The following is a 7770-nucleotide window of genomic DNA, read 5'->3' as shown; positions in this document are numbered from 1 at the left end:
CTGTAACAACATTAAGAATGTGTTGTAATGGCAACAAAATGTTTAGTTCGTATACTATCACATTTAATAGGGCAAAAAAATTGACAGTTTTGTATACTTGTGTGTTTATGAGCACTTATGAAGACCATTGTCTGCCCTCACGCAATCTTGTCACTTTGGTCCTTCAAGTAGCAGAAAATAACTTTTCAAACACAGAAATGCGACAAAAAATTAGTACTACACAGAAATATGTGACCACTCCCAAATCTAATGTTGAAGAAAGTGTACAAACATTTGTATTCCAAAAAAACATGTACTCATCCCACTCCCACATCCATTATTGAAGACATACTATAAACATTTGTATTCCAAAAAACGTGTACTCATCCCACTCCCACATCCAATTTGGAAGACATTCTACAAACATTTGTGTTCCAAAAAACATGTACTCATCCCATTCCTACATCTAATTATGAAGACATTGTACAAACATTTATGTTCCAAAAAAACATGTACTCATCACATCCCCATGAACTTAAATAGGTGTTCGGGAATCCCGAGAGTGCCGAGGTCATACACTCTGAACTAACTCTGTTGTTTCGTGAAGCTGTTAAAAACCTCTTCTTTGTCGACAATTTTGGCAGTGGTTGGTTTACGTTAGAGTTCATCGACTAGGATGAACCGGAAAACATGGTGGAGGGACGTCCGTGGTTTATGAGGGGTCAGATCTTCCACTTAAAAAGGTGGACATAAGACTTTAGGCAATTAGGTTCTATATCTTACTTGAGGGTACGAGTTAAAATCCCTTGAATACCAATGCAATATAGGGAGCTGAACATCTTAAAAACTATCACTAAACTCATTGCGGACCTTATTAGGCTTAATGACCCTAGTATTAATTCCCTGAATTGAATGGCCATAAGGGTGTTAATGAAAGTGGTTGTTCATCTCCCTTTCAAGCGAGTCGTGGTGCTGAACGGGGACAAAGACTTGCCAACTTTCCACAGTTATGAGGGTCTGTTTGAGGTTTGCTCCTACTGTGGAGGAGAACAGTACTCAAATGCGACTATGAAGTTAATGTGTTGGATCCCAGTTGATTTATGGTTAACAAGGTGTTTGGAGACTAGCTAAACATGCTGCCTCCAAGAAAGAAAGGAAAAAAAAAAAAAAAAAAAAAAAGAAAAAAAAGAAAGAGGATGAAGGTGACAGTGAAGATGAAAGTGAGGGTGAAGGTGAGGCTACAGGTCCAGGTGCATGTGGTGGTGATGGCATGGGTACAAATAATTGACGATGCTGGATGAAGTGATCAAGTGGTTAAGTGGGTTTAAGCAGTTTAGATTTAATTTTACCATATTTTAATTAATGTTTTAGTTTTAGTGTGTTATGTTGAACGTTTTTTTTTTTTTTTTTTTTTTTTGTATTATTGTGTTATGTCAAACGATTATATTTCATGTTAGCATGTTTTAATTTATGTTTATGTTTAAGCAGGTTGGTTTTAGGTTTGTAATGTTTATGTTTAAAAAGGTTAGTTTTAGTGTGTTATGTGGGATGTTTCCATCGCTGTGTATTTTACAAATTATTTAGACAGTTTCAGTTTCATTGTCTCGTATTATTTGTGCATGACCATTTCCTAGTACTCCATCACAAAAATTCATAACAAATAAGGATAGTTTCATCGACTGTCACCAAGTTTCATAACACATAAATAGTGGTTTTAAAAATTGTCTTTCAAATTCATTCAACTTGACTTATCCATATCAACAAATCATCTGGAAGGATATAATGAAAGCATCCCCATACCTATTACATTCTTCCACACCAAGTACAAAATTGGACAAATAATTGAAGTTTATTTCGAATTTACTTTGTCTAAATCTGTTTGGTCTAACTTGTTTGAGGAAGACCCTTTCATAGTACACCAACTTGCTCTAGGTACACATTATGGTTCACAAATATTCATATCGCATAATGAAGGTTTGATAAACTGTCATACACTTTCACAACACATAAGGGATGGTTTGAAAAAGTGACTTTCAAATTCATTCCACTTAACTGACCCATAACAGCAAATAATCTGGAATGAGACAATCAAAGCACCCCCAAACTCATTAAATTCATCTGCAACAAGTAAATAAATGGATAAATAATGTAACATCATCCACAATGAAAGACTTGGACCTCAATTAATATTCATCCCAATTAATGGAACTTGTCTTAACAAAATAAAAATATATACACCACCACATATTCACAATATAATACTTGTTTTATCGGCTACAAGATTACATCAACGACCAATGAGTTATCTAGCACCGCCTAGACATTGTGCACCTCATGCAACATGTCAACTACCTTCCTTAATCGAAATGCCGGGACGTTTTGCGGTTTAATAACATCTAGAGGAAGACCAGTAGACAAGAACTCTATCACTTTTAAAGTGAAAATCCCGCAGTCCCCCCGTGCCACCAACAAGTTTCAGAAATAATTTACACACAATTCAATCATTTAACTTAACTAACAATTCAATAAATTTTTAACTGACTCGTTGTTTTGTTGTGGACCTCTTCGACTTACAACGATGGGGCCAAGGTCCCTCATTCACCTCCCTCGACATGCTTCGAAGGACATCATGCAACACATAAGAGATTGGAGCCAATTTCATAGTCGCTTTCTCGGAGTGTGTTGTTGATCTCAAGAAGTCGTGCACAGTGAATCTCGAAGCTTTCAAGTTCATCTCGATAGCAACCATGGTTATCAATGTTGAGGGGCATGATTCGATCAACAAAGATGTAGAAAATGGCTCCTCCTCCCCCTTCACCGTTTTCAAAATGACAAGTAAGAATGGAGTGCACGATTCGGGTTTTCAGCCTCTGGTTACTCTTTGAGCTGTCCTCGCAATGTGGTCATGCTGACATTATGTTTGTAAACAGTCATAGTATAAAGTAAAAGACATGTACAACACTTTTACTACCCAAAATCACACTCAACATCAGAATTGCACGTATTTACATATTTACATAATTAGCATAGATTATCTTGGATAGTTTACCAGAAACCAATCGTTTGTGTTGGTGCTCAATATTGCCCCTACCCTCCGAGCCTCTTCACCATGCTTCCGGAGAAGATACAATTACAAATGATTGTGCTAAAATGCACAATTTTTACTTAAATTTTCACACCAACACAATCCCAACAGTATGGAAACACTCCATCAACACAATTTTTTCTTGTAATGTTCAGTGGTTGGAGAATTTGACATTTCTGAGGGAGAGATCAAAAGTATGGAAGATTTAAAAGTACACTGCCCACAGGAAGGTTTGGATGGCTTCTTCCATACATATGGGCGAAGAAGAAGGTTACTTCTTGCTGCTTACTTATCCTTAAGTTCTGGACTGCATATATTGTGTCATGTACATGTAGAGTTTTATTAGAGACCTGACCTGAATCATACAATGTCATGCTGCCTCATTACTGGCAGTCGTTGGTTTCTGAAAGTTTCATACAAGTGCTCGATGATTTTATTACGTGAATGCTAGTGCTAGACTGGTGTTGCAATGTCATTTTCAACTAGAAACTAGTGTGTTTTTTTTTTTTCTTTTTGTTTTGCTTTGTTCATTTCACCTTCCATTTCTTAACCCATTATTTTTTCTTAAAGTAGCGACATTCATCTAAAGAATTGTCAAAATGTTTTTGCATTCATTTATCAGAATATTCTTTTGCTAGATTATTTCTGTCTGTTAAAAAGCTTACAAATACTATATGCAGTAATACTGGGCATTCACAAAGTGCCGCGACAAGAGTACCCTGACTTGTTAACCATTATTGTGCCTCGACATCCACATCATGGAAAAGAGATTGCTCAAGTATGCCATGCATTCAATTTTATTGATGTTTAACAGAAAAAAATGGTATCTATATGATTGATTTTTCTAAAGGCCTGAAAAAAGAGAATGATTGAACGTTACATTTATTAGTTTCATTTCATGACATTGCCTTAAATAGTGCAGAAATTGTGGAAAGAAGGGCATGGTGTAGCGTTGAGGTCTTAACGTGATAAACTCTTAGGAGACACAAGTATATATGTGGTGGACACATTAGGTTAGCATATTTTGAAATCTTTTCCCTACATGATTCTTAGACAAATCTTGCGCAGAAATCATACTCTCATAGTTTACCCCTTGTACAGTGGCTCCGCAAAAGCATTCTCCCTAACTTCATTATATGTTTTTTCTCTTTGCTTGATTTATAGGTGAATGGAAACACCTTTATAAGTTATCCCCTGTAGCTGTAATCGGAGGTTCCTTCTTTCCTAGCCTTTCTGGCCATAACATATCAGAAGCTGCTGCAGCAGGCTGTGCAACTGGTGAGTAGCAGCTACCAGATCAGAGGTTATTGGTTCTTAACATACCATTGATAGCTGCTTTTTTATTTTCATTTCTCAGGTCCTTACATCGGGCATTTTTCAATCATGGTACTGGAAATGCAACGGTTAAATCCTCTGTCAGTTCTGCAGGTGTGAAGAACCTCTATCCTCTATCCTTCAAAGTATCACTTGTTGAGACTCTTCATACCTCCAAAATTATGTTGGTATTTCAGAAATTTGACTCAATATATAGTGATTTATTTAGGGTGGTGCTATCCACACACCTATTCTTACCTCTCACACACCCCTCCTCAATTTCCAGCCGTCAGATCGAATGAACTGAAGAAGATCAATGTACCAAAATTAGCAAGATGTGAGAAGTAAAAAGGGTTGTGTGATTCATGAATAGCATTACTCTTTATGTATCCTTTTCTGGTTTTAATTTTCTTTTACATCAGAAATCTACCTTTTTATTCCGTGGACTTGAATTGAAATATCGGATGTAGATAGGAAATTCATTAAATGTTACGTGTAACCTGTACTCTCTGTTCAGCTGTTTGGGCGAAGCTTTTACGCAGACATGTCGAATAGGTGATCTAGTACTGCATGGGTAGAATGGGCTTGGTTCAGTTTAATCATATGTACGTACACGTGTTAGCTTCATTTGTTGCTTTAGTTGCTACTTTTAGTCTCTGTAAATAAGTCATAACATCTGCACCGAGCCTGCTTTTGGGTGGGAAGACGGCCTTTGCACGGTAGTACTGGCTGTCTGGATTGTGGATAATTTCTACTTAGGAATAACTACCTGAACCTGTGATGTCATTAATATTTGTTCTGTCTGCTTATAAGAAAATAAAAAATAAAAATCTGTGTAATTTCTGCAGCTTTTTATGTTAATGGTCTTGCAGGTTGGGGGAAAATTAAAACTTGAAGAAGCTCTTAGAAAGCTGTTTAGTGATGTCAAATTTCTACAAGCACATTGTGCTGCAGCAAAACAAGTGTATCATACCCTATCAAGTGGTTTGGTTCAAAACGTTTGGAATCTATTACATATTCAGATTCTCCAACGAGCTTTGAGCTAAAAAGTAAAAGATCATCATACAACAACAGAAATGTAGGGTAAAGTTACCACTCCCCTTAGCATCAGAGTATTTTATGCTTATAGTCAATTAGCATGTTCTAGATTAGTAATTTAGTTAACCTGGGTTTGAGCGTCGTGTTGTTTGTAAAATGTATTCTTCCAAACGACAGCTGATTTTGAGCGTCGTGTTGTTTGTAAGCACTATTATCAGGTATAGTATTTAAAATAACTTTTATCCTTCGACAAAAGGTGAAAAAGCGCTTTGGCAACAATATGTTTTCTTTTATTAAATCCTATGATGTGCCTTGATGTCTAATTTCTGTACAAGATACAGATACTTTTGCAAGGATAAATGTTAAACCTCATACTGCTTATAGCCTATACACAAGAGATTGCATCTTCACCTGTAAATAAATGAAAACACCAGTATAATGTATATATTTTCAGCAACAGTCTTTTAAAATGCTTAATGCACTTCTTTGATTCAGCACCTTTCTGTCTACTGCTAGCTTGGCATAATGGTATTCTAGGAAAATAGAAATAATAGCAATCGCAGATAACAGTTGCTGCTGCTTCCACCACTGCTACAATAATCTCTATCCAGCGTGATGAACTTCTCAGAAAGCCATGAAGGGGGCAAGAGAATTGATTGCTGCTCGTTCCAACTCCAAGAGAGTGAAGTTTATTTTCAAACAGAAACTCGTCACATGGCATAGCTGAAGGGCCAGAGCTACCATGACCGTACTCTTCGTATTCTTGGTCTTGCAGCTGCTGTAGAACCGGGTGATTCAGGAAATCCACTCTTTCAACAAACCTTCATCTAGCTTGCCCTACTACTACAGCCAAGTGACCTGGAGGGACATCCCAGGGTGGCTTCTTTTCACCAACTCCGGCAAGCCTCAGCTTCACATGCAACCATTCTTTTTCAGCTTCCAATGTTGCAGATCATGCCTTGTCTAGAATATTGCTACATGGGCGGAGCCATATCAATGTGAAGTGACAACTCAGACATTCTTGATAAGGGTTGTTCAAGGTGGACATGGGTATTTATTCTTGGGGCTCTCCGGTTTTTGCTTCAACAATTTATTCATTTACCGTGCAAAGGCCTAAGGGAAAACACAACAAGGTAAAGTATCTTGTAACTGCTAATTGCATGATGTAAAGATAATATCGAGTGAAACATGTCGAGTGATTTGGGTTTTCTGTTGTTAGATTTCCTGCATTACCACCTTTGCTTAGTTTTTTACTGGGATAAAAGTGAAACCCTGATAACTTGATATGATTGACGTTATCACATCCTAACTTCTTTGTCCATAACAATTTTTGCTAATATGGCAAGCAGTTGGCAGAATTGTAGTACTTCTTTACCATTTTTTGGTGACTCAATTGTAGAGAACTTGAAATGCAAGGGATCTCTGCATTTGGATGAAATTGAATCCTTAAGATAGGACAGAATTCTGGCTAGCATGTGTCGGTCGGGGAGTCCTTGGGACCACAATCTTATTTTCATGGGCTCTCACAGAGGAGGATTCTCTCCTCTCCTATTCCCATGCACGCATCACATGCATTGGTGGGTGAACATATTCTTCATACCACATGCGTATGTAGGAGTCTCTGTTGTATTGTCAAATTTTTCATGCTTTTGCGTATGTGACATGTCCTCTTTTGGGGTGGCAACCCGGGGGTTTGGGTGCCGGTGTTTTATAGTAGAACGATGTATGACACATTGTAAAGAATTTAAAGAGTTACATATTTTTCTTTCATGAATTCATGCTGTTTGCTCTAGCTTATTTAGGCTTTGTTATGGTTATTTAGAAACAAACTAGCAAAGGGGATATTCTCTAAACCCTATGTTTGGACGAGGAACTTTCAAGATCTCAAGAAACTTTAACTCGATTGTTAAAAATGCATTAGGAGAACAATACCAGTGAACTATTCAAACCCTACAATGTTATTACTAAAACACTATAAATGCACTACAAAACACTAAACAAGTACTTTCAAATGACACATTGCACTCAAATGTGTCACAGTTAGTTATTTTCGAGTCCTCTATCTAATTTCTGTGGTGCATTCCGAATAAAGTTGGGCTAAGTTCCATGGATTTTAAAGTCCCTCGTTTAAACGCACCATAACAGCAACGTTGATGTTTAGGATTGGATTTAATAGCTCACTAGATTCAAAATATGTTGGAAATAAGAAATGAAAGTCAACTTCTACATTATGTCTAGTTAAAGAAGCTAGATGGATTAATCACCGTATCAACATCTTATAACTAATACATAGTCTCCCTTCAATTTGGACAAATTTAGAGTAGGCCTTCATTTCTTACTTCAACATACTTTGA

The 7770-nt window shown here is 37.0% G+C and overlaps 2 long non-coding RNA genes across 2 annotated transcripts; both read left to right on the top strand.

Moving 5' to 3' along the window:
- Positions 1-3828: 3828 nt before the first annotated feature.
- Positions 3829-4342, top strand: LOC125479906. Its single transcript, XR_007260356.1, has 3 exons — positions 3829-3842; positions 3987-4077; positions 4229-4342. It is a non-coding gene; the product is annotated as an uncharacterized LOC125479906 (long non-coding RNA).
- An 845-nt stretch (positions 4343-5187) lies between these two features.
- Positions 5188-7190, top strand: LOC125479984. Its single transcript, XR_007260403.1, has 2 exons — positions 5188-5461; positions 6028-7190. It is a non-coding gene; the product is annotated as an uncharacterized LOC125479984 (long non-coding RNA).
- Positions 7191-7770: the final 580 nt, after the last annotated feature.

This window comes from the organism of the source record quoted next, unplaced genomic scaffold (genome assembly GCF_019419815.1).
Source record: "Pyrus x bretschneideri cultivar Hongxiangsu unplaced genomic scaffold, Pyrus_bretschneideri_v1 Contig30, whole genome shotgun sequence".
Taxonomy (NCBI): Eukaryota; Viridiplantae; Streptophyta; class Magnoliopsida; order Rosales; family Rosaceae; genus Pyrus; species Pyrus x bretschneideri.
This window is presented reverse-complemented; position numbering and strand designations above follow the sequence as displayed.